Here is a 26596-nt window from a genome sequence, read left to right as displayed (position 1 = left end):
CCAATTTTTAATATTTTTATGTTGCAGGTCAGTTTCTATTTATGAATCAAGGATACTTTTAACTGCCTTCAGTTTAAAGGTAAGACAAATTAAGCATTAATTTTAATTTGTTGCAAAGTTTGTCAAGTAACTAAAATATATTTTTGTGCACTCAGCATAGTGAAAAAAGTGCGGTCAGCTAACAGTTTTTTAACGGTTCAAATAAAAAAATGTGTTAAAGCCAATTTCGCAATTTGTTCCAAGTAAGTCCAAAATTAGTCCGATTAACGAAGTTTTTCCGCGACAAATCCGGTGTATTGCAAAAATTGTACGAAAATAGTCAGGAATGTGTCTGGTTAAATCTGAAATTGATCCGGACAAAAAATGTCAAAGCCAGACACAGTCCGATTAGACCTGGCCATTATCTTAAGATTTCTGATTAGCCATTAACATGTAAAGATTCCTGTAGTTAAATGGAAAATATTGTATTTCAAAAATTGAACGAAAAATTCCCGCTGTGACAATCATCTAGGGAAATATCCAAGGCGAAACTTTACGTTGTTTTTTTCTCAACATACCTACTAACTTTATAGACCATGGCGACTTTTAAACACCGTGTCTGTTGTAAAAATTAGTTTGGCGAACAAAGTATTCTACGTTGACAACTTAGCCATAAATTTGATGATTAATGACCTGAATCATCTTTCTGAAGTACTTTGTAGGCGTTTGTAGGTCATAATTCAATATTTTTAGCCGCTTCTTTGAGTATAAAGTCAGCATGTGACACTTCACCTATACATTACCCTCCTCCAGGGTAGTTTCAAGTATACTTTACCCACTTATAAATTACCCTGATCGACATTACCCTTACGCTAGCTGCCTATTCCGAATTAATGATTACCTGCAACATTTTTATCCCCAATTTTTTCTGTGCTGAAATAATTTTTGTTAATGTATAAATGGGAAGTAGTCCGCTTTATACGAAATTTGTCTAGACGAGAACTTTCATTCTGGAAAGAGACCGATTCAAACCGAAATAAGTCCGCATAAATTTGAAATTAGTCTAGGAAGAAAATCTATTACCCGGTAGAATTAAAGTTCTAATGAAGCACGGAATTCAGAACGTGTGAGAAATCATCTTAAATTAGTTCAGGAGAAAAATTGATCATGCCGTAGAATTAAAGTTCTGGAGTAAAGTCGTCTAGGAAAAAAATTTATTATTCACTAGAATGAAAGCACTCATTGAAAGAATTTCAGTTGACTCGGGAATTTGTTCCGCTAAAAACACTAAATTCGAAATCAGTTGGCCAATAAAATGTATCATCCGTTGGATTTAAGGTGCTGCTAAGTAGTCCAATTGAATCTGGAATTTTTTCGGCTGAAAACACGAATCCAGAAAAGATCTGTATAAATCTAGGTTAACTGACTTTTCACATTATTTTTTTTACATAACAAGAAAAAATGTATTTATTGTTTGCATAAACATCACTTGAGTAATAACAATCTTCGCTGTTAATGTAATAGCTTCCCCTTAAAAAAGTAAACACATCAAAATCACATTTCAGTCATAATATATAGAATATTTATTTCAAAGCCTGCTACCATAACCCATTCTCCCCTAGTTATTTTACAACATTTCAGTGAGAAATGTCACACAAATATCCGACGTTTAAATAAGAAAATTAAATATGACGGGGCACAAATTTTTTCGGCCCGGCACTGGTCGTTTCTCACAAGGACTACTCTTTTTTTGGTTAGTATGTAAGAACTGTTTGGACCAATACACTCAGTCTGTGATATCTTGAATTATGTAATGCAATTATGTAATTTAAAGGAAATGCGACAAATCTGATTCTCTGCTTCGCAGTACGATTTTTGTTGGTTTTCCTTCTAGACATTGGAGGTAAAAAGAAGTAGTGCCTTTTTGGAGGACTAAAAGAGCGTCTAAATACAACATAAATTAAGTTTTCTACATTTCCACCTGAAATTTATGAAGACCTACATTTATGTCTAAAATAGGACTAAATTTTGGATTCAGGAATACAACCCAGATTCGTCTAATCTGTCAGATAGTATAAAAGAAGAAAATTACCGGATACAAACCAGATTCATCGCAACTTTTAAATCGCATAAAAGCGGACATAAGTAAATACAATCTGCGTTGATTGAATGCGTCAGACAGTACAACTTTCGGATTCTACTGGATAATATTTAGATTTATTACGTCTTCCGTGCTACTGCATCCAGGAAATTTTCAAACACAAGCGGATGGCGTCCCGGAAAATATCGGAAGAATTTCGAAATTCGTCTGTAATTTTTAGCAAGGGCAGTTTAAAAAAATTCTTTCAATTACAACTGCCGACTGAGTTACTAAATCTAAATTGGTTTAAACATCATCGCACGCACCTTAACATAAGAGGTTAACATGGGTAGAAAGTGGGCTATTATGGATAGTTTTTTATTGAATTCTTTTTCGTTCCGCTTATCGCCTCTCATGTAAAGATATGACAAAACATAAATTAATAATACAATTTTACAAATTCATTAATAATCACACATACATAAAGATTGTTTTGAAATATTTTTTTTCTGGCGTTGGAAATGATTCCGGTCGTCTTAATGTTTTTTTTCTTGGCTGTGTCTTAAATTGTCGTTTGTCAGAAAATTCGCCAATTTCTGCCGCGACCATTAGTTTACCTAAATTTCTTCCATACGGAATTATAACTTGTTAGACAGTGCTTCCAAAATATATAGCATATAGTCCCTGATACACGTATAATGGAGTTATTATACCAGTAGTGTAATTATCGTTAAGTCCTATTGATACCGTTATCTTTACGTATGGTGCTACTGGTACGTATTTTGTACCCTGTTCGTTTATTTAAAAAGGCCGACAGAAAATTCTCTATCCGTATATCTTAACGCTTTAGTGAAGCCCACTTTACCACTTTTTCTAAGAGGTGGTACATCTTTCGAGTAATGCTCGGTATAATAATGATGTTCATTATGGGGCACTACATCAAGAGGTAGGTAACCAGCAAAATACGAGGGTGGTTCAAATATGATCGAGACAAATACTCTTGACACGCTTATTTACTATCGAAAAAATTTACAGTTTTTCTAGGTATTTCCCCTCACAAGTTACGCATTTTGCCCACCTTTCAGGAAGTTTTTTGATGCCGGTATCGAAGAATTCCTTGGGCAACTCGGACAATCATATGAGCACGAACTCCTCTACCTCGTCGTCGGTGGTGAATCTTTGACCTCCGAGGGCTTCTTCCAGTGGTCCAAACATGTGGTAGTCGTAGGGTGATACATCTGGACTGTAGGGGGGGGGGTCCAGTACCTGCCACCCCAATTCCGATATTCTATCAAGCGTGAGACGCGCGGTATGAGGGCGCGCGTTCTCCTAAAGAAGAATCGCACTTCGTGCTGGAATGCTCCTCCATTTCGAGCGATAAGCTGGTTTTACGTGTGTTTTCAGAAGGTTAGAGTAATATGCAACCGAGTTCAGCCGAAATGTCTCGAATATTCATGCTACGATCCTCCAAAATCATTTGTTCTACACGACGAATGTTGTCTGGTGTCATGCTGGTTCGCGGTCGACGATCATGCGTCTCATTCTCGATGGTTTCGCGGTCATCCTTGAATGTTTTGGCCCATTTAAATACAACAGCCCTACTCAAGTACTCACTACCGAACTGATTTCGCAAACGCAGAAAAATTTCCGTGTTTTTAACGCCTTCCCGCACAAAAAACGAATGACAATACGTTGCGCAACGGCGATCGGCACTTGACGTTCACTCATCGTCGTAGCACGCGCGTGAAACATGCGCTCCCGACGAAAACTATGCAACACTGTTCGTAAGGGACCCAGCTATCACATACTCAAGCCACGACCTTCAAAACATACATGCGCGCCATCTACAGCGTTTGTCTCGATCATATTTGAACCACCCTCGTATTGTGCAAGAACTGAAATACCGTAAGTAGGAATCGGTACGATAAAAGTGTTACTTACTTGAACGTTTTCCACAGAAGATTCTCCAACAGAATTTTAATGTGATTGATAATTGGGAGCTATGTTAACAATGTGGTTTTGATTATTATAGGCATATTGGTTATTGGTCTCTGGTTTAACCATGGGATTTTGCTTTACATATGGATTTTGGTGATGGGGAATTAGGGTGTAAGTGTGATTTGGGATATGATTATGTTTTACTTTATAATTTGAAATTGGGTAATAATGATTCTGATTATTGTCCATCTGTGAACTGAACTTTGCAAGAAGAAATAAAAACGGATGAATTTGAATTTTGTAATAAACCTATAATATTGTTTGGGCAAACTAGTAAAAAATATATTTACCAAAACAATTAAGAATGACGATCAAAGTCGCGATCACAGGATAAAGAATCCTCACTTAGTCAAAAAACAGAAACAACTAAATACTGAAATACTGTTAACAAAACAACTGATGAATATGCGGAAGCTTCCAATATATATGTACTGGGGGTGAATTATTGACATAATTCCACAATCCACATGTTATACACGTGACAAATAGAAAATTAAATTTGAAATCGTACATAATCCATCCCGAGTAACCTTGATATACTGCCGGTTCCGTGAAGGGTCTTGGCGCGGAAATAGAAACTCAGAATCTTCTTCTTATTTGACGCTTCAGTAAATCCATACGAAAACAATCAGAGATTTGTGACCTCAGAACTGCGGAATTCGGCTCTGTCCATAGCTCCTCTCTAAAACCCCCTTGGATCCCCTCATCACCAAATGTACCCGGCAGAAATTCTAGAAATGTGGATCTTACCTGAGGAAACTCAAATAATTTATGATTTGAGTAAAAGGAGGTTAATGTCATTAATGTCTCAGTTGTGAAGTCAAAAAGTAAAGTTAAGTTAAAAAGTCATGTATTCTGTTAATGTTTTATGTTTAACTGTCGCAAACTAATAGTTTTTGTTAAAATCCATGTGATTTGTTGATAACTTATGTTTTTTTATAAATAATAATTCTTTTTGGTATAAGTCGCTGATCGCTTGAGCGTTACCAGCTCTACTGCGCATGCGCTTCCACGCAGTCGTGAATGGCTATTCGGACAGCGCGTCAATACGAGCATCTCATTGGGCCAGAAATATCCGTTTGATTGCGCTGACCACTTCGTTCGCAAAAATTCACGTTTTGAATACGGGCTTGGCGTGATCACATCTAGTATATGTTTACATTATCGCTTAAAATATTGATACTGATGAGTTACTGCAAATGTACAGAATTCTGCTGGGGCTCATTTTTGTTTTTTAGAAAAAATTTATTTAGTCTCGAAATATGTCAATGAATTCATCCCGTGCTCTTTTAAAAAAAAAAATTTTTAATTTAGCCAGCTTTGAAGCAAAATAAAAATAGTTTACAAGTGCAACTGCAAGTTGTTTCTCTATTGTTCTAAATAATATTCAGATTCTGATAGTGAAATTTGCTTTAGGGTCACAAAAAATTAAAATTAATTTATCATTGATTCAGAAATTTTGGCCTCGATTATGGGCTCTCATCAATGACATATTTCTGAAATATTCGTAAAAAAATGGTAGATTCGTGGAAGGATATAATTTTATCGTAGAAAATTTAATTATTTGGGAGATGTAAATGAAGACACTTTCACCATCAACATAAAAATATTATTTCAACTGAGGTTTACTACAACTCCTTTCTTACACATTATAATTATAAAAAATTAAAACATCTTAATATTCAGAAATTATATTTTTGAAACCTTAAGCAATTGCAAGTATTATTTCATCGTGAGTTATTTATTTTAAAAAAATTTAATTTTAATTAATATTTCGGCTCATTTTTCGATGTTCGTTTTAAACATTATTTTTAATAATAATATAATAATGATAAACATTTAGGAATTTATTTTATTTTACTTGAAATTGTATTTTCACAAAATATAACGACCTTCTAATTCTAACTTTATTGCAATCTTTAAAAATTAAAAGTATAAATTTTACCTGCGATTTATTTAGAAAACATTGACATTTGAATTATTTATGAAATTTAAGAAGTTTTGAAAATTTAAAAATAGTTTTCCAGTTACTTTTTTCTATATCTCAATTTAACTAATAATATGTTTCTCATGACTCTTTTCTATGATTCTTTGCAAATTTGCAATAATTATTAATTATTTCAACAAATGAAGAGTTTGGCTATTTTTCAACGGATTGAATTTTGACTGTTGTTCAGCAAATAAGCTTCTGGCTATTATTAAAAGAATAGTCTCAATTTTCTCACAGAATTAACTGATAATATCTTTCTGATGACTTTTTTGTATGATGCTTTGCAAATTTCCAAGATTTATTAATTATTTAAACAATTCTCCTTAAAAAATTAAGAGCTTGACCTTTTTTCAATTAATAGGAGCAATTAATTTGGGCCTTTATGGTGTGAAGCAAGAATGTATTTCTCATAGCTCTTTCCTACGGTACTTTGCAAATATACAATAGTTGCTAATTATTTAAACAATTTTCATAGAGATATTCAGAGTTTGGCTATTTTCACGGAATAGGCACATTTGGTCTATACAGTCAACTAAAAATGTCTTTTCGATGATTTTTTAAATTTTTTTTTGTAAATATACAATAATTATAAATAATTGAAACTTTTTTCATAAAGCAATTCAAATTTTGGCTATTATACAATAATTAATAGTTATTTTAACCATTTTCAAGGACCTATTCAGGGTTTCGCTATTTTGTACGGAATAAACACAATTTCTGTACGGAGAGAATTAGGAATGTCTTTCCGAGGAATCTTTTCTATGTTTCTTCTGAAAATTTTAATAATCATAAATAATTAAAAGAATTTTCATGAAGAAATGTAGTTTGGCTATTTTTTGAAAAATTAGGCCAATTTTTTTGCAGAATTAACAATAATTGATAATTATTTAATCAGTTTTCGTAAAAATATTTAGAGTTTGGCTACTTTGAAGGAAAAGGTTTAATTTTTTACGGTTTGAATTAAGAATGTCATTCTGATTACTATTTTCTGTAATGTTTTACGAATCAACAATAATTGTTAATCCTTTCAAGAAATCAAGAATTTGGCAATTTTTCAACGCGAATAGGCTCAATTTTTTATTAAATCACCAAAAATTTATTTTTCAATAACTCTTTTTTACGATAGTTTGCAAATATACAATAATTATTAAATGTTTTAACATTTTTCGAAAACATCCAGAGTTTAGCGATTTTTCCGGAATAGGCACAATTTGTTGACAGAGACAACTATCAACATCTTTTTGATGACGCTTTACCATATATCTTTGAAAATTTACAATAATTAATAATAATTTCAATAATGTTTATTAAAAAATATAGAGTTTGGCTATTTATCAACGTATAGGCTCAGATTTCTACAAAATTACTGAATATCAACAACAACCCAAATTTCCAAGAATTAATAATTATTTTTAAAATGTTGCTAAACAAATTAAGAGTTTGGCCTTTTTCTTATAAATTGTTTAAACAATTTTAATGAAAAATTAAGAGTTTGACTATTTTTGAGCGAATAGGCTCAAATTTTTACAGAATTAAATAAGAATATCTTTCCGATGACTTTTTAATAATTTGTTCTATGGATTTTCAAAAATCAATTATTGTTTAAACAGTTTTGATAAACAAGTCAAGACTGTGGCCTTTTTCAACGTATAAATTCAATTTGTCTACGAAATCAATAAAGAAGGTTTTTGAAATAACTTCTTCCTATGTTACATTGAAAATTTACAAGAATTATTAATTATTTTAAGAATTTACATAAACAAATTCAGAGTTTCGTTATTGTTATGCGCAAATTGAGACTTTGGTAATTTTTTGAAGAATATGCTCAATGTGTTTACGGAATAAAAAAAATGTATTTTTGACAACTTTTTCCTATGATGCTTTGCAAATTTATAATAATGATTAATCATTTCTTCAATTTTCATAAATAAATAGTTAGTTGGGCCATTTATAAATAACTTGGAAGCTAATTCTTCTAGAACATCACAAAACATTTCCATTGAGATTATTAGAAGGCAATAATAAAAAAGATTACTTTCAGTCTACAAATGGCCAATAGATTTCTAAACTATGCATTGGTTTATATAATTTGTTTATAAAATGAACAAATTATACCAGACAACAGATTATCATGATCAAATATGATCGTGTGAAAAAAATTAAGCAATTTCAACTTACAAATATACTTTGCAAGCAAAATTTCAACGATATTGATATTTTGTTAATATAATTTGTTTAAAATAATTAGATTCGATATCCGGTTAATTATTTATATACTTGAGATACTTCAACATTTATTTTCATCGAGAATAGGATGAATTAAGTTATTTATTCAAAGATAAAAAATAATAATTGTAGGCTGTAGATGATTTTTAACATTAATTTCTCGATTCAATCCACTGTGGGCGTTTATGAGATTCAGATTTTTTTAAAAATTCGTCTGCTTTGCTTGAATTCAACTTTTTATGATAAAAAATTTCATCTTTTTTTATTAAATATGAACTCTTACATTTTTGTTATAAATTCAACTGTTTTACCCTAAAATATATTTTTGTTTGAAAATTCACATTTTAAGGTTAAAAATTGAATTTTTTGTAAAAAATTGATTTATTTGACTTGAAAATTCAACAATTTCGTGGAAAATAAAACTTTTCAGTTAATAATTAATTCTATTGTTGAAAATTCATATTTTTGGTTCAATGTTCAACTAGCATGATAGAAAGTTAAACGAGTTAGTCAAAATTAAACTATTTATTGGAAAGTTTGACTATTCTCTTAGAAATTCAGTTTATTTTTCGTTAGAAATTAATTTTTTATCAGAAACTGTGACTATTTCGTTTTTTATTGAAAATTCTTCATCTATAAATTTTTGTTTGTTGAAAATTAATTAATTTACATAAAAATTTGATTACTGCATTTTTGGTTAAAAATATCTTTCTAAGTTGAACATACAGATTATTTCGTTTGAATTGTTTGTCAACTTTACACTTAATGAGGTAATAATACTTAATGTAAATTAATTAAGATAATTGTTTCAACATTTTTTTTTATTGTTTATAACTATTTTCTCTTACTCAATTGCTCAAACCATTTTTTATATCTTCTTTTCTTTTTTTTTTTGTAAATATATTTTTGTATAATAAACTTGATACTTAAAATTTTCTTTAAATTTGTTATATGGTTCATAAAAAGTAAATTTTTTCTGAAGGAGTTGTCGAGAGCCTTTTTGTTCAAATAACTATTAATATTAATTATTTGTTACTAAATGAAATGTGTGAGAATAGCTGCAAATTTCAGGAAAAAACGCACATTTCTAGAAATATTCTAAAAGAAAATTATGATAAATAATAATACATTATTTAGACAGCTATATCTCTTATATTTGATTTATTATCGCCTACATTCAATTGAAACTATTTTAAAAGAAAATGCCTAACAACAATATTTAATTGTTTTAACAATTTATGTAAACAGATAAACATTAGTAAAAATTATATTTTTAAGCAGTAGAAATCATTTCTGTTTAAAAAAACCGCAAAAAATCGTAATTAGCGCCAGAAATTCGCAAAACCCAATTTTTTACTAATTGTTTTTTTTTTGGATTCTATAAAATAGACTCATGGCGGTGATGATGAGAAAGATTTGAACAAATTTCGAAACAGTAGGTATGAGGGTTCAAGAAAAAAAATTGGACCACCTTATTATAAAATCTTGAAGATCTAAATATTTTTTAAAATTTTAATTTGAACGTGATTTTTATAAATATATAATATGCTAGCAAGTGAATACAAATATTTATTATAAAAAGTACAATATTATTGTCCAAGCAATCTAATTTCCCAGACCTAAGAATTTGCTGATACATAAGACAAATAAGAAAAATCATTAATCTGTGGCCTGTTGATAAGGACAGGATGGTTCCTATGTACGTTGTTTTGTAACATATATGCTCAGTCGAGCACAAGCTGTGAGGACTCAAATCAGCCGGGCCCATGTTTTCAAGTTCAATTTTGAAATTAGGGATTTTTATCATTTTAAATAAAAAAACTGATAGAAAGAGAGAGCAATTTGATGATTCAAATTGGCTACTTTTGCAACAGATAGAAAAGTTCTACCTATTTCTTTTTATACTTCGATAAGGGGAACAATACCACGGGATATCATCTTCAAGAATTATTATAGAGTGTGTGGTAATGCTTTTGCAGCAAAAATAACTTGGGGGGGGGGGGGGGGGGGGTTTCTGGAATGATCAATTTATTAGCAATGATTAGAAGATTATACTAGAAATTGATTATAAGTTGAAGGAAAGAAAATGAAAAGTACCAGTCAAAGTAAACGAAGACGAAATCAAAGTGAAAGGTAAAAAATTCTAAATGCTTTTATAGAAAATTAGAAATTATTCTGTAAACATCTTGAGAAAATTATGAAAGGAAGTAGTAGTACAGACTTTGTAGGAATTAAAAATACTTGAGCAAATCGATTTAATTCTTAATTTTAAATTAAAACAAATTCAACAATCACTTTTTAAATAGAGGTTTCGTTATTTTTAGTTCCGACAGACATAACGTTGGGAAAAATACTTTCATTTAAAGCTGTGTTCATAGTGTGATAATAAGCGATTTCTACCCGGGGATAACCTTTTCTAACAAATAGATTTTTGTTTATAGAACGTTATCTGTGCTGAACTGTAAGGTACCATAGTAGCCTGGCGCATATTTTCAATTTTCAATTTTGTATTTTTACATTTTAAATATAAAAATGGTTAGAAAGGAAAAGAAGTTTACGGATGCAAATTGGCTACTTTCGGAACAGATAGAAAATTTCTACCTCTTGTTATTTCTTTAATTCTAGTAGGGGAACAATACTACGGAATATCATATTCAGAAATTATTTTAGAGAGTGTGGTACTGCGATTGTAGCAAACATAACTTGGGGGTGCTATCTGGAATAATGAATTTATTAGCAATGATTAGAAGATTATACTAGAAATTGATTATAAGTTGAAGTAAAGAAATTGAAAAGTACCAGTCAAAGTAGACGAATACGAAATCGAAGTGGAAAGTAAAAAAATTATAAATCCTTTTTATAGAAAATTAGAAATTATTCTGTAAACGGGTTTAGAAAATTATGGAAGGAAGTAGTAGTACATACTTTGTAGGGATTCAAGATACTGAAGCAAAACAATTTAATTCTTAATTTGAAATTAAAACAAATTCAACAATCTCTTTTGAAATAGAGTTTTCGTTATTTGTAGTTTCGGTAGAGATAACATTAGAAAAAAATACTTTTATTTAAAACTGTGTTCATAGTATGATAATAAGCGATTCGTACCCAGGGATAACCTTTTCTAACAAAACAGATTTTTGTTGATAGAACGTTATCTGTGCTGAACTGTGAGGTACAATAGTAGTTGAGTACATATTTTAAAGTTCAATTTTGAAATTTCAGATTTTTAACATTTTAAATATAAAAATTGATAAAAAGAGAGAGCAGTTTGTGGATGGAAATTGGCTACTTTTGGAACAGATAGAAATATCTACCTCTTTCTATTTATTTACTTCTGGTAGGGGAACAATACTATGAGGTATCATCTGCAAGAATTATTCTAGAGTGTGTGGTACTGCGTTTGCAGTAAAAATACGATACACTACGATACACTAGTAATTATTTTGTAAATGGATTAAGATAATTAGGAAAAGAAGTAGAGCACAGACTTAGTTGAAATTGATAATGATTGATTAAATCAATTTTATTTTTAATTTAAAATCAAAATAGATTTAAGGGTATAAATGTTGTAGACAGTAAAGGTATATTCAGTTAAAAGTGTCGTTTTAAAAAAAAATTCTTTGAATTATAATTGTTGGCTTTGGGCTCAGTTATCATATTTAAATTCATTTTAACATCATCGAACGTACCTTAACAGAAGAGGCGAAAATAAATAATAAATAAATATAGTTCTTATTGAATTCTTTTAATTCTGTTTATCGCCCCTCCTGTGAAGATAGTGCCTAAAAGATTCTAAGGATACAATTTTACAAATTATTATATAATTATACATACATAGATGATGGTTTCAAATATTTTTTCTGACGATGGAAATAATTTCGGTCGTCTCAATACTTCTCTTCTTGGCTGTGCTACAAATTGTCGTTTTTCTTGCAACTCTTAAATTTCATTCTCAGTCATTAATTTAGCAACATCCATATTAAGCGGTTTTTTTAACTACAGTAAAGCCCCTCAATAGCCCTCCCTTCTTTAGCCCTTCTGAGAATTGACGCCGCACCGCAGGTAGGCGTAATAGAAGCTGCGCGGGGTGCGCGGGGTCTACAGTTGTCACTCAGGCGAGAAAAAACAAAAACGGACCGGGCTATAATGAGTTAGTTCCCAACCACAGTCAGCCCCAAATTCGGCGCTATAGAAGAGTTTCAATGTAGTTCAAGGCGTTCATAATATATAGCATATAGTATGTATAAACTAGTCAAACCGATTTTATCAGTTCTCTTAAGAGGTGGTACGTCATTATGATGAAATTCAGCATGATAATTATTGGCCTTAGAATTATAAACATAAAGATGTGGGAAAATAGAAAATATTGGACAAGAACAGAAATATCGCAAGTTGGAGTCGGTACGGTATCAGTATCTTGTACGCGTACGTGTAAACTAGAAGATTTTCTGAGAGAAGTAGAATGTGGTTGATGAATGGGATCTGGATTATGATGGGTATCTTGTTGATTTAGGGGATATTGGTATCTATGGAGTTCTAGGTTATAACTAAAAAATTTTTTATAATAATTCTCATGATAAGGATCAGGGTCCTTCTGTGAACTCAACTCAGCAAGACGAAATAAAAATATAATCCTTACTAACCCAAAATATTCCCAATGGGCACAAAATTTGGCGATGTTTTTACGACATCGTTACGACATCTTTACAAAAACTTTACGACATCCTTTGTCCATGTTGTTTCGCTGTCTTTACGATGTCGTAAAGACATCGTCAGATCATGCGACTTATTTACGATATCGTAAAGACACCTTAACGACATGGAAATAGGATGTCGTAAAGTTATCGTAAAGATGTCGTAACGATGTCGTAAAGACGTCGCCAAACTTTGTGCCCACTGGGTTGTTTGGACAAATGATTGAGAAATATATTCACCAGTAGAATGAAGAATGATGATCAAGGTGCCGACTAGAAGATAGAGAATCCTCATTTTGTCAAGAAACAGAAGCAACTGAATAATGCAGGACTTTATGGACCATATAACTGACAAATAGAAAGTGGTCTTCCGGTGTGGACTTCTGGTCTCAAACATGGTCTGATATAACGGAAGTAAAAGGAACACATTGTCTTCTTCTTTGACGCGCCAGAAAATGCAAACATAAACAAACAGGGCTTTGTATCCACGGAACTGCGCGACTCGACTGTGCTCACAGCACCTCCCACTCGGTACCTTGGATCCCCTTATCGACAAATGCTACAGACGAAATTTTCTTAGGAAGGCAATGTACCAACATCCGCTATGTCAAGGTTCCAGGTTATTTTGTTCACCCACTTTGCTTTTTTACATCCGGAAATTTAAATAATTTATGTTTAAAGTAAAAGCAGGTTAATTTTATTAATGTCTCAGTTGTGAAATAGAAAAACGAAGCCAAGAACGAATAGTATAACATTAATAAATAAAAGTGTTTTTTATTCAAATTAATTGGATCAATACGTTAATTTAATTAATAATTGTTTTCCCCTATTTTCAAGAAACTGACCTTTTTTCTCGAGCTTTCGCTTAAATTTGATTTAAATTACTAGTATTCAATTATAAAAACCAACTATTCTATTCTTCGTGGGAAATTTATCTTTTTTAGTTGAAAATTCGCAAATGAAAATTCGTATTTATTTTATTATTTTTTATTTCTGATGTTCAGATTCTTGACCAGGTGCGCGGGATCTGCAGTGGTTGCTCAAGTGAGCACTCTGGCGTGAACAAACAAAATCGGAGCGGGCTATAATCAGTTAATAGATAATTTATTTTTTTCTATAGACAACAATTTTTTGCTGGAAAGTAAACTCTTTTTGTTGAAAATTCAACCCTTGAACTATTGTCTTGAAAATTAATTTTTTGAGGAGATATTTTGGAATTTAAATTGGCTACTTTTGGAACAGATAGGAAAGTTCTCTCTCTATCTCTTTACTTCTAGCAGGGCACCCGGTACCCAAAGTATTCGGGTGCAATTTTTCAAGTTCGATTTGAAAATATTGATTTTTTAAGGATCTAAAGATGAAAAATAGTGGAAAGATATTCCAGGAAAGCAAATTTACTACTTTTGAAAAGGACAGAAAAGTTCTGTCTCTTTACTTGCAGCTGGGGAACCGGAACCAAAGTATTTGGGTGCAATTTTTCAAGTTCGATTTGGAAATTTTAACGTTTTAACGTTTTAAATAGAAAAAAAGATGGAAAGATATTCCAGGGGTGCAAGTTCGCTCCCTTCGAAAGAGGCAGAAAAGTTCTATCTCTTTACTTCCAGCTGGGGAACCAGAACCTAAAGTATCCAGGTGTAAATTTTGAAGTTTCCAGGGGTGCAAATTTATTACTTTTTAAAGAGACAGAAAAGTTCTATCTCTTTACTTCCAGCTGGGGAAGCGGAACCCTAAGCATCCGGGTGCAAATTTTCAAGTTTTTTAGATTTTTTAACGTTCTGCATATGAAAAATTTCGGAAATGAAATTGTCTACTTTTCGCACAGATAGAAAAGTTTTATCTCTCTCTGGATCTCTTTACTTCCACCAGGGGAACCGGAAACCAAAGTATTCGGGTGCAATTTTTCAAGTTCGATTTGTAAATGTCAATTTTGAAATGATCTTAATATATAAAAAAAATGTAAAGATATTTCGGTGATGCAAATTGGCTACTTTTGGGACAGATGGAAAAGTTCTCTTTCTCTATATCTTTGTACTTTCAGCAGGAGAACGGCGATCCAAGTATCCGGGTGCAAATTTTCAAGTTCGATTTGGAAATGTTGATTTTTTATCATTTTAAATGTGAATAAATATAGAAAGATATTCCAGGAATGCAAATTGGCTACTTTTGAAAGGTACAGAAAAGTTATATCTTTATGCCTTCAACAGGGCAACCGGAACCCAAACGATCCGGGTGGAAATTTTCAAGTTCGATTTCGAAATGCTGATTTTTTAAGTTTCTAAATATAAAAATCTTTTCGCTGCGCGGGTAGAGTTTCGTTGTGCGCTAACCGCGCGGCTCTATAATTCCATATCATTCTATCTCTTTACTTTCAGCAGGAAAACAATACTATAGAGTATCATCTTCAAGAATGCTTTTAAAGTTTAGGGTACTTTGGTTGCAGCAAAAATAACTTGGGGCTGCTGAATTATGAAATCATTAGCAATGAGGAGAAGATTAGACTACAAAATGATCTATAGATTCAGAAAAGAAAATCAAAAGTGTCAGTATAAGAAAACAAAGACAAAATCAAAGTGAAAAACAAAAAATACACAATGGTTTGTAAGAAAATAAGTAATTGCAAAATGTTTAAGAAGATTAGGAAAGGAAGTAGTACAGATTTAGTATAAGGATTACTCAAATAAATAAATTTCATTCCGAATTTAAAATCAAAATAAACACAACAGTCCAAATGTTATAGCACCAGTAGAGTTTTCGATGATCGAAGCGTCTACAGAGATAGCGTTGTAAAAATGTATTTCAAGTCTAAGTTTAATTTGAAAACGTTGGATTTAGAACTTTTTGAACACAAAAGCTTATCAAAACGAATTTAGTTACAAGTATAGATTAAGAAACTGATTCGTGAATTTACAATTGTCGACTGTAGGCTTAGTTTCTGAGTTAAAGTTATTGCGAACATCATCTCACGCATCTTGACATATAAGAGATAAAAATAAATAGAAAGGTGGCTATTCCAGTTAGTTTTTTATTGAATGCTTTTCATTTTCATTTATCGCCTCTCGTCTGACAGTATTACAGAAATGAATCTAAGGATTTGCTGTTTAAAAATATAATTATACATACATAAAGATTATTTTTGTTTGAGGATGAAAATCATCGCTCTTCTTGAATCTCATATTTAGATTCTTGAACAGCTGGATGCTTTTCAGGTTTTGCAACTCGACAGTTAACTTCATGATACGCATTATATCCATTATAGTTAAAGGAATCACTTAATCATCCAAGGAAGCAATTATCCTTAGAAGATTAAGTGATTCCTTTAACTATTGTGGATATTATGCATATCATAGAGTTTACTGTCGAGTCAATAACCCCCTAGGATATGGTGAAAACTATCCTAGTTTATTTGTCTACTATCTTTTTTCATCTTGTTCTCTCACTGTATGTATCCACACTCACTCCTATCCGTTTAGATCTTCTCTTTCCCATTCAAACCTATTCCTCCACTATCCACCCATATCTTTTTCTATCTCTTTGTCAATCTTTATGTAATCCCATATAATTCCATTCCATTTTTTACCGTGATCTTCACCATAAACTTCTATTTTGTTCCGTCTTTTTTCACAATTCAGATTCACACCTATCCTTTTCAATCCCATTTTATCTATCTGTGCATATCCTTTGCCTATATATACGCTTATCTCTTTCTATCTTCTAAAATGTCTGGTAACATCCAATAATTTTTTACATCAATAGTAACAAGTATTAATTATATTTTACCAATCAATAATATTGAAAAAACTTGATATATTTATCTTTTTATAAAACTGTTGGAGTCAATCTCTAAATTATGAAAATTAATCAGCTCATTTTAAGAAATAAATACTAGAACAAAATATTTTTTAGATGTAGAAAGCGGTACTCTTATAGCAATTAAAAGTGTGTTTGCAGTTAGAAAAGCTGCCTAATTTAATCATTCTTTTAGTCGAATGCAATTTTAGAATGGTAAACTCGATTGACATTTAATTTCAGGCCAAAATGATTAAAGTAAATACTTTCAAAGCGCTTTAAACCATTATCGGTTTCATTTAGTCCACCGTACGTTTATAGGATGAGTTATTGAACGTAATATTTTTTTACCATATAATCCGAAGGCAATTTATACCGGTTTGGGCAGAGAACATTTTCCAGAAAATGCTCAAATTTTTTTATTTCATTAAAAATAGAATATGCTTTTGCGTCCGAAACCGGCAATATCGGCAACTCTCTGTCTCTTTCCTTTAGATTAGGTGGGAAAAATATTAGGTTCAGAAATTAGTTCTTTTAGAAGTACAATGGATCAGGCGAAACTAATACTCGTTTGAAGCGCCTTAAAAAGGAGAGTTGCTTTTAAATTTAAAATTCAAATTTTCAAAAAATAAATGAGTTAATTTACAACTTTAGTTAGTTTGAACAATTAAAATGTTTCGTTCTTGTTTTTTTACTATTTTTTCACTGATCTCTGACTCAAAATTTTGTTTAAATTAAATAATTACTAGTGAAATTTTACAGATTCGATTACCGAAAAGTGAGCCACTAAAAATTAGTAAACAAATACTAATTTTAGTAGTCCACATATTTCCTTATTCAATAATTAAGAATAAATAATTGCTTAGTAAAAAATATATACATTTATTTAAGAATCTGTACAGTAATTTTAAAACTTTATAACCACATAAAATGTGAACAAGTTAAGCAAACAATACAATGATGAAACCTTCCTAACTTTGTTTAAGCAATACAAAGGCCAGATTAAATTGAAAGATTGCGCTAATTTTCAACAGAATTCTTTTTTTGATTTTCACAATTTTGTACGATTTTACATTTTCGAGGATTAATCTAGTTTCTTAAAAATAGTCATTTTTGTTTGAATTCACCCTTTTTCTTATTTTAAGTCAAAATATTTTTTATTGTTGTGTAAATATTAACTAATTGGATTAAATAAAAACTATAGTTTTAAAGATTCATTTCTTTTTTATTGAAAATTCTACTTCTTGGTAGGAAATTTAACCATTTGGTTAAAAATTAATTATTGTTTTTACAAATCAAATTTTTAGGTGAAAAATACAAGTATTTCGTTAAAAATAAACTTTTTTTAAAAATGTAATATTTCTAAGTTAGATATTCAAATGTTCAGTAGATAAATCATTTTTTTTATTTCCAAATTAAACAATTGGTTCAAAAGGCTTTTTTTAGCAGAGCAACAATTTGAGTTTCAATTTTGTAACAAATTTGTCCTGTTTGCTTAAATTCAACTGGTTTTGATTAAAAATTAAAACTTTTTTTGCTTGCCATATCAATCTTTGCATTTCTACTTGAAAATTCATATTTTTCTATTAAATTCGATTCGCTAAACATTCTTATTTCTTTGCTTGAAATAAATTTTTTAACTAAAAATTTAACGATTTCATTTTTGGGTAAAAAATATCTCCTTTACTTGGAAATCCAACCATCTGGATTAAAGTTTATCTCTCTTGATTGAAAATTGATCCATTATTTCGTGATTGTACAATCGTGCATATGTCAATTTTGTTTTGATTCAAAATTTAAATTCAGGGATTTTTTTCAATTAAAAGTATTAAGGATTAAATAAAAATCGATATAATAAAATGTCTAAAAATCGTTTGAAAATTGTTTGGTGTTAAAAATAATACAAATTGGTTTGGTAGCATTAGATAAGTATATACATGTTATATACATGTTTTGTAAACTGATCCATGCAAAAACTGCGGGATTTAAAGAATCCGGGTGCTAAATTTTAAAGTTCGATTTTTTTCAATCGTTAGATATAAAAAGAGATAGATCGATATTTCGGGGATGCAAATTGGCCACTTTTGGAAAAGAGAAAAAAGTTCCATCTCAGTCTTCCAGCAGGGGAATGTGGACCCAAAGTCAGCGGTTTCAAATTTTCAAGTTCAATTTGGAAATGTTGATTTTTTAACTTCTTAAATTTAAAACAGAACGATATTTCTGGGATGCAAATTGGCTACTTTAAAAAGAGACAGAATAGTTCCATCAAACCAAAGGCTGGCTAACCCACATAACCCTGGGAATAGCGAGTTTAATGGCTTATTTTTCTTTAAATAATTCAATTCCACAACATAAAGTAATTCACCTAATCATCTACCCCTGGGCAGTGACATCAATCTTGGGAACTCTTTTAACTGCGCTTGCGTCGCACCGACAACCCGATTAGTTACTGTTAACGAGCTGATTTTTAATTGCATAAATATTCAGATTTAATATACAGGGTGGACACGCTGGGGCTTATATACATGGTGAGTTGAATGCTACCCGAATTGCAGAACAGCAGAGGAGAAGCCATTATACAGGGGTATTTTCATATTTCGCGCCTTCAAAGTTTCTTTCGGATCGACCATTCGGTCAAGTCCGTGCATCTTCGGATCAAGTTTATGATATTTTCCATGGGTGCATTCGAAACTTCAAACGGATACAAGTGTCAAAACAATATAGGTTATGTTATATAGTAATTACAAATAATAAAAGTGTTTAATTAATACTGAAGTGAGACATGTGAACTGAGAGGTAAACATCATTTTTTCCTGTTCCAATAACATTATAGAATGGCTGCTAAGTGACAAATACTATAAAATAGTAATAATATTCTTTGCTTCCAGTGGGCGAAGAGTGAATGGTGTTTAACGCTTATTTTTGCTGCATAAAAAAGGTATGTTATGAATAGACAGGATATGTTTAAAATTAAGCGAATGAAATATTACATGTGTAAACTTTAAATTAACATTGCCTACATTTACTGACAGCGATTAGGGAAAACAGGTGCTTCTGAACATAACCGTTTGAAGTTTCGAACGCAACCATGGAAACTATCATAAACTTGATCCGAAGATGCACGGACTTGGCCGAATGGCCGATCTGAATGCACTTTAAAGGCGCGAAATATGAAAATACCCCTGTATAATGGCTTCTCCCTTGCTGTTGTGCAATTTGGGTAGAATTCAACTCGCCATTAATGTAAGTCCCAGCGTGTCCACCCTGTGTATGATGAATAATGATTGGAAGATGCATCCAAAGTAAGGCCTTAACCCTAATTTAGAATTTTGGAGTAATAGATCGAAAAATAATACGATTTTCATGCAAAAAACTTTATTAATTCTGACTTTAGAAAAAAAGCTTTTTCTTTAATTAATAATTTTAAATGTTTCAAAATTTTAATGAAAAGGTAATAAGAAGTTTTAGTTTTAAGCAACAAATATTAGTTTTATAGTATAAATATGATTTGATTATTTGTATACAATATTATATATTTTATAATATGTATACAATAATTAAATAGTAATTTTAATTCTGGTCTTCTATAAGTTATGAAGAAAATGTATGATATTACATTTATCAGTGCAGTAATTAGTTACTCTGAATCCACTTTTGGTAATTTTAGTGATTTTATTTTAAGTCACATTGTCGGAAATAAACAAAAATTTAATTTGAAAACTCGACAGATATGAGATTAATCACTGAGACAAAAAAATTGTATATTGTGCTACAAGTGCGGAAAGTAGGCAGTTCCAAACGAGTGTGAAGTAAGCTGTACGAGCCAGACGAGTCGAAGGGGAGTTGTAGGCGAGTTGGAGGCCGATGGCAAGTACTGTAAACGTCACAAGAGTTTTAAATGCCTACTTTTAGCTCCTGCAGCACACGATACTTTTTCTAACAAATGCGGGAAATTTTCGATTTCCGAAACAATAAAAACCAATTTTTTGAAAATATATGGTAATTTTGGGAAATTTATGATAAAATTACAAACATTACCTAAAAATTCCAAAAAATTTTTGTAAATTTGTAAATTACCGAAAATTTATAGAAATTTAGTGTATCCGAAGCTTTTTGGAAGAAATTCAAAAATTTTTAAAATTTGATAAATTAAAAAAATTTCTGAAAATTTGATAAATTTCAACAATTTCCTAAAATGTATGAAAAATTGGCTCAATTTCCAAAATTTTCAGAAATTTATGAAAAATTATCAAATTACCAATAATTTCAGATTTCTAAAAGTTTCCAAAATTTTCGGTAATTTATCGGCAATTTATGGTAATTTATCAGTAATTTATGATGAAGTATCACTTCGAGTATGTCCAACAACTTACTACTCACAATCAGTTCCTCAAGCGTCAAATTATAATGAAGAGAGGTTATGATTCCGACAGTCCTGGAAAGTAATTCTGACTCGAAATGCGCAAGCGCAACAGCATGCAAAAGTAATCTTACTCAAAGAGCGCAAGCGCAGCAGCTAAAAAAAGTCTTTTTCTAACTTCTTTGTACCACGGTATCGGAATTGGTCAATTTCCGCACGCAGTACATGCGTCGAAAATCGAACATTTCGTGCGTGCGTTAGAAAAAAGATTTATTTCTCTGCTCAGAACTCATAACCTCTTTTTCATTAAAATCGAATTTTTTGTATCTGTCACTCCAAATTCTTATTTTATGATTAGGAAAACTCTTTTGGGGCATATCCAAATCATTATTTATTACAAATATTAAATCTGTGTATTTATGTAATTCAAAATCAGCGCGCTAATAGTTACCAATCGAGTTGTCAGTGCGACGCATGCGCAGTTTAAAAAGTTCCCAAGATTGGGGACACTGCCCCTAGATAACTAGATAATGCCCCTAGATAATCGATTCAAACACTTATCTATAATCTTCTCAAAAGGAGTTATCGTTTTTGTCAAAAGGATTTACTTCTTGTTCATTGTGAATTAGGAAATTTTGAGATTGTGGATTTTGAGATTTAGGAATAGTGAGTTTATGTTTTACGAAATCTGATTTTAAGATTTTCTACTTTTTTTCAACGTGAGGTTAGCCGTTTTGGCAGTTTTTGGAAGGGGAAATATAAACTTTTAAGATTGTACGTTTACAGTTTGTGAGTTTTTGAGATTGTAGGTTTAGAGTTTGGAGTTTGTGGGATCTGGGAGCATAGATTTGGAGAAGGTGGGTTAGTCTGCTTGTGGTATGGTAGAAGTGGTTTACAGGGTTAGGGGGTTTGCGGCATGGTGGTGACACTCCAATGTATCGTTTTGAGGACTTACCCTTCAAAATCAGCGTCATCTAGCGTTGGCCGCCGTCACTAAAAGTAAATGAACCTACAAATCCCTGACAGAAATTGTTTCCAAACTCTGCTTAGTCGAAATTCTCGTAAATATTAAATTTTGCTCAATTTCTTGTAAATTAACTTTACAAATGATGAAAAATGTATGCATAAAAAAGTTCTTTTTATGTAAAATATTAATTTAAATAATAGAAGTACAATTTTTTGTGACAGAAAGAAATAATATCAATTATTACAGTGAAGCGATAATAGTTTATAATTGCAAAAATATGAATTTCATACTATATTTCATTATTTTTACCACAACAAGAATAATACTGCAATAAACCACATAAAGTGGATTTTGCTTTATTCAGAATGCATAAAATTTTAAGGTTATTTAATAATTTCCCATACGTAAACTACCTAGAATTACTTAATGACAAAAGGTTTGCAATGTACAATGTTTTGATTTTTAGGTAACAGGTTTAAAAATGATAAGACTCGATGCACTAAAAATTGAAAGACTTTTAAATTATGAATTGGTAGCTGCACCCAGATAACAATCGTGCGACGCATTTTACACGCATGCCGTGCGAGGCACGCTACGCGAGTCATAAGGTAGTCATAAGTAGTCATAAGTAGAAGTCATAAGTAGAAGCGTGCTTGCGTATTGTTTCTCATATCGCCATCACGGCGTAACTCACGTCTGCCTACATGTCTGCGACGCATACGTGCGTCCATCGTACAGCATTAGTAAATTTTTATTATCAATATAATAATATTAGCAATTATAAATACTTCCATAATGCAATAATCCAACATGAATGAACCTAAACAGAAAAATACGTTATCTGCTAGTTTTTGTATATTTATAAAAATCAAAATACTCAAAACAGTGCCATAAAGAATGAATATATTAAATTCAGAAAATAACTAAAATGCTTAAAGGCGCATTTTTGTATAATTTAAATAATCTGAAAAGTATTTTATTTATTTTTAAACTGAAATTTGAAGCTTAATCGATAACTGCTGAAAGACTGTCACACACACACACACACACACACATATACAGCCTAGTTATCTAGCGGACGTGGTAAGTTAAATATCATAATATTTATAAAAACATAACCTCACATTTTGTGTGTTCTCTTGTTGTCATTATTATTTACATGTTAACTCCCCAATGCCGCATTATTAGTGGTTTTCTTCGTCACAAATAGCATTTACCAGACGTGCTAAATTATTAAAAAGCACGTGTCCTGATTTCTTATCGCTGTCCTGATTTAATAATTTTATTTATATACTATGATGCATGGTTTTTTATGCCCAGGAACGAAAATTACCGATTTTTATTGCGCGCGGACCTACATTTTGTTAACAATTTTTGTAGGCTATTGCGACTATATTTCCAGTTCGAAAATTTATAGCATATGTGAAATATGTTGCTCATTTAAAAAGAAAGGATAACATCGAGTACCGCCTGATGCCTTTCCCCTTTTTCTTTAAATATAAGATTTCAATGAAAAAATTATTTTTTTAGTTAAAATTTTATTCATTTACAACAAAAATTTCATTGTTTAAAAAATTAACCGTTTTGTTTGATTTTTTTGTGAGAATTATTTTTTTTTAACTGGAAAAATAAGTTTCCTTTTTTGCTAGAAAAATTGATCTTTTTTAGTGAAAAATTAATGTATTTAGCTTAAAATGCGTCTTATTATGTACAAAATTAATCTTTATATATATATATATGGTTGAAAATTATTCACCTTTTTTCATTGAAAATTCAACTGTTTTGTTGAGAACTCATTTTTTTATTGACGGTTCATTATTATAGTTAAAAAATTTATTTTCTTTCTTCAAAATGTAAGTACTTTGTTGAAAATTTGTCTTATTTTTGGTATAATATAATAAATCTTTTTGGTTGAAAATTCATCTTAGTGATTGACAATTCATATCTTTGGTTAAAATTCAACGATTTGGTTGGTAATTTTTTTAAAGTTGAAAATGATTTATTTTAACTTTAAATATAACTCTGCTTACGTGATTTTCAGAGGAGTTTATTTATAATTTGAATTTACTATTTTTGTTATATTTGAAGAAAATTATAACTTCTTTTGTCCGGACTTTAAATCATTTTAGTTAAAAATTAATATTTCTAGTTTAAAATTCATCACTTTTTTTCATCATCTTTTTATGTGCAATTATTAGTATTATTATTACTAATATTATTATTTATAAGACTTAACACAATAATTTTTAAATCCTGTGAGAATCATGACACTCACATTTCACCATCACCCGTGTGACCATCATGACGTGAAAGCGATATGCGTAGCAAGTGAGGACACATATGTCTTCTCAGGTGAAGGTACACTTGCGAGATAATCCGCACGCGTGCGAGTCAATACGCCGTCACTGTGCGCGCGCATTGTTATCTGGGTATGAATACATTTATTTTAAAGCGTACATATATACAGATGATATAAATTGTAAATAGGAAATTGCTTCTTAATCATTCAAAATGACTTATATTTATATATGTATTTATATCACCTGTAAGTTATTTGCTACTGCCTCGAAATATGAAGACAAAAACCTAACCTCTAATCAAGCAACTAGAACTTTCTTTTTTTATTCAATACTTACCAATCAACAAATTTTCTTAAATCCGCATTTAATAGTATTTGGCCCCCAATACTGAAACGTAATGTGTTCAAAACGAAACATGGGAGTGCCACCTCATGGTTGGGCGTATGTTTTCAAATATATAATTAGTTTGTCAGGGGAAGATAATTACATGAGAAATTTTATGAGGTAGAGTTACATTATGTTAAGAAAAATAAACGATTCAACGAGCTATTACCAGGGCTAGGTGGCGCAGTGGTAGAAAAAGCACATTTTTTGGACAATTAACAACAAACTTACAACTTTTTGTTGCTAAACTTTTCAATGAGACCATTTCTTCTAAGATTTTGAAATTCATTACAAAAGCTTATAAATCAATGTAAAAACTAACTACAAATAATTTATAGCGGGTTAAAGTAACAAAACATTTTTTAATAATGTTATAAGAAAATTAATTAGCAAAAGTAATTTTTTCGTGATTTTCAATGATTAGCTAATTTTCACCCATAGCTTTTGTATAGAGTATCTCAGATAATGATGTGCGCTTACAATAAGTTAAAAATAGCTAATGATTGCCAATTATTTAAACAATTTGTATAAACAAAAGCATATTTTGCCCATTATTTGATGAAATGGCTTGATTTTTTGTGGTATTAACTTAAAATGTTGAGCCTAAGACTTTTTGCTATCATATTTTTCTTAATGACCAAAAATGTTAATTATTTAAACATATTTGCTAAATAAATGCAAATTTTGACCATTTTTTGATAAAAAGGCTTGATTTTTTACGGAATCAACTTAAAATGTTTTTCCTAAGACTCCTTGCTATTATATTTTTCATAGTGTCCAAAAACGTTAATTATTTGAACAATTTATATAAACAAATGCGCATTTTGACCATTTTTTTTTTCATTAAAGAATCCATGCTGTCATATTTTCAATAGTGACAGAAAATGATAATTATTTAAAGGATTTTCATAAACAAGTACACATTTTCACCGTTGCTTCATGAAAAGGTTTAATTTTTTTAGGAATCAATGCGAAATATCTTAAAAACGAATCCTTGTTGTCATATTTTTTATAGGTACTTGATATATGATAACAAGGATTTTTTTACAGATAATGGACAAAAATTCTTCATGAATCGCAATTGTTTTTTTTTTAATATTTGGAAAAACTTCTGGCAGAAACTCACACGGTGCAAACTTTGTTTTATTTACACCAAATTTTTTAGTTCAAGCTTCAACGCATTAGCCATAAAAAATATATGTAATTACATAAATGCATGCATCCATTTTTCCCTAAAGCCCACATCGATAAACCTAAAATCAAAAAATTCTGACCCAAAATCAATTAGACTTGAAAAAATAAAATCCAATCGTGTAATAAATCGGTCAAATGTAGAACATTATAATCCATTAGGGTGGTCTAAAAATGCAATATTCAACTAGACCCAAAATAATAATTTTCATTCAAAAATATTTGAAACAAAATTATTTAAATAAATTCCATTTGTTTGAATAATTGAAAAAGAATGAACTAATGTCAATAAATATTCCACTAGACCAATAGTAATAATTTTTATGAAAAAAAACGAATTTACAACAAAAAATTTATATAAACAAATTCTATTTGTTAAATTAAAAATTAATGAATCAATGTTATTAAATATTCCAGTTGAATAATAGTAATAATTTTAAGGAGGAAAAAAGCAAATTTGCAGAAAAAAAGTATTCAAACAAATTCCATTTGTTTAAATAATTAAAAATTAATTAAGCAATGATAATAAATATTCCACTAGATCAATATTAATAATTTTAAGTACAAAAATACCAGAATACAGTTCCCAAAAGGTCGATTTCATGAAGAATTGGATTTTTTGCTTTTAAGGGTATTTTTCA

At 30.5% G+C, this 26596-nt stretch overlaps 1 protein-coding gene across 1 annotated transcript in view; it reads left to right on the top strand.

Moving 5' to 3' along the window:
• The window catches only part of LOC117167135 (NACHT domain- and WD repeat-containing protein 1), an 898576-nt gene that overhangs the window by 445368 nt on the left and 426612 nt on the right, over nt 1–26596 (top strand). Inside the window, exon 4 of the mRNA XM_033351831.1 lies at nt 28–79. The gene's annotated coding sequence lies outside the window, so the exon portion shown is untranslated. The remainder of the gene's footprint in view (nt 1–27; nt 80–26596) is intronic.

This window comes from Belonocnema kinseyi, chromosome 1 (assembly GCF_010883055.1).
Source record: "Belonocnema kinseyi isolate 2016_QV_RU_SX_M_011 chromosome 1, B_treatae_v1, whole genome shotgun sequence".
Lineage (NCBI taxonomy): Eukaryota > Metazoa > Arthropoda > Insecta > Hymenoptera > Cynipidae > Belonocnema > Belonocnema kinseyi.
Note: the sequence above shows the minus strand (reverse complement) of the source record. Positions and strands in the feature narration are given on the sequence as shown.